Genomic DNA, 1880 nt, shown 5'->3' with positions numbered 1-1880 from the left:
TGGACCATTCGGTCTCTGTAGTCCCTGGACCATTCTGTCTCTGTAGTCCCTGGACCATTCTGTCTCTATAGGACCATTCTGTCTCCTGGACCTGGACCATTCTGTCTCTATAGTCCCTGGATCATTCTGTCTCTATAGTCCCTGGACCATTCTGTCTCTGTAGTCCCTGGACCATTCTGTCTCTATAGTCCCTGGACCATTCTGTCTCTATAGTCCCTGGACCATTCTGTCTCTATAGTCCCTGGACCATTCTGTCTCTATAGTCCCTGGACCATTATGTCTCTGTAGTCCCTGGACCATTCTGTCTCTATAGTCCCTGGACCATTCTGTCTCTGTAGTCCCTGTACCATTCTGTCTATAGTCCCTGGACCATTCTGTCTCTGTAGTCCCTGGACCATCCTGTCTCTATAGTCCCTGGACCATTCTGTCTCTATAGTCCCTGGACCATTCTGTCTCTGTAGTCCCTGGACCATTCTGTCTCTGTAGTCCCTGGACCATTCTGTCTCTATAGTCCCTGGACCATTCTGTCTCTATAGTCCCTGGACCATTCTGTCTCTGTAGTCCCTGGACCATTCTGTCTCTGTAGTCCCTGGACCATTCTGTCTCTATAGTCCCTGGACCATTCTGTCTCTATAGTCCCTGGACCATTCTGTCTCTTCTAACAGAACTGTCTCTATAGTTCCCGTACAATTCTGTCTCTATAGTCCCTGGAACATTCTGTCTCTTCTAACAGAACTGTCTCTATAGTCCCTGGACCATTCTGTCTCTATAGTCCCTGGACCATTCTGTCTCTATAGTCCCTGGACCATTCTGTCTCTATAGTCCCTGGAACATTCTGTCTCTATAGTCCCTGGAACATTATGTCTCTATAGTCCCTGGAACATTCTGTCTCTATAGTCCCTGGAACATTCTGTCTCTATAGTCCCTGGACCATTCTGTCTCTTCTAACCCATCTTCCATTCCAATCACTGACCTGTAAAGTACCTGTGAATATGTGTGTGTGTTTATCTGCTTGCTTGTGTTTTTGTGTGCATGAGGGTCCAACAGCAGCCTCTTCACCTAGATGACTGAGGAGGAGTTTGAGGACTGGGTCAATGTTCTAGAGGTCCCACTCCAGCCTCTTCACCTGGATGACTGAGGAGGAGTTTGAGGACTGGGTCAATGTTCTAGAGGTCCCACTCCAGCCTCTACACCTGGATGACTGAGGAGGAGTTTGAGGACTGGGTCAATGTTCTAGAGGTCCCACAGCAGCCTCTTCACCTGGATGACTGAGGAGGAGTTTGAGGACTGGGTCAATGTTCTATAGGTTGACCCAGACTCTAAGGGGTTCATTCAAATATGAACTTTAAAACTATGCCTCTGATGCGTTTCTTCATCACCAACAGGAAAGACAAGTTTAAATATAGTGACAGTTTGTTTCCCAACAGGAAAGACAAGTTTAAATATAGTGACAGTTTGTTTCCCAACAGGAAAGACAAGTTTAAATATAGTGACAGTTTGTTTCCCAACAGGAAAGACAAGTTTAAATATAGTGACAGTTTGTTTCCCTCTTGGTGCATTTCTCCATCTGCTCCTGTGTCCTAAAATGGCCATTTCATTCATCCCAGCAACAGTTACAGATTTAGGATGTGTTGAGTGATTACTGCATATAAACTTAAATAAACAGTCTTTATATGGATCGTCCCAAAGCATATCTACAGAGGGGAAACTAAAGGGTTCATCAGTTGATACATAGTTGAATGTGAGGTAGATAGTCTGTAGACTGTCAACGAAGCTCAACTTGTGTTTCACTTCATTTGGATAGTTCCAAAGCACATCTGCCAATAGAGTATAATATACTGTATATAGTATATACATATACTATGTATATATAGTTTACC

The 1880-nt window shown here is 44.5% G+C and overlaps 1 long non-coding RNA gene across 1 annotated transcript in view; it reads left to right on the top strand.

Annotated features, from left to right (window-relative positions):
• LOC116370088 (uncharacterized) overlaps positions 1-1676 on the top strand; it is a 4167-nt gene extending 2491 nt beyond the window's left edge. The window contains exon 2 of the long non-coding RNA XR_004208706.1: positions 1038-1676. This is a non-coding gene — a long non-coding RNA (uncharacterized LOC116370088). The remainder of the gene's footprint in view (positions 1-1037) is intronic.
• The last annotated feature ends 204 nt before the right edge of the window (positions 1677-1880 follow it).

Source organism: Oncorhynchus kisutch, unplaced genomic scaffold (genome assembly GCF_002021735.2).
Source record: "Oncorhynchus kisutch isolate 150728-3 unplaced genomic scaffold, Okis_V2 scaffold2446, whole genome shotgun sequence".
NCBI lineage: Eukaryota > Metazoa > Chordata > Actinopteri > Salmoniformes > Salmonidae > Oncorhynchus > Oncorhynchus kisutch.
The sequence above is the reverse complement of the archived record's forward strand: the minus strand, read 5'-3'. Positions and strand labels throughout refer to the sequence as shown.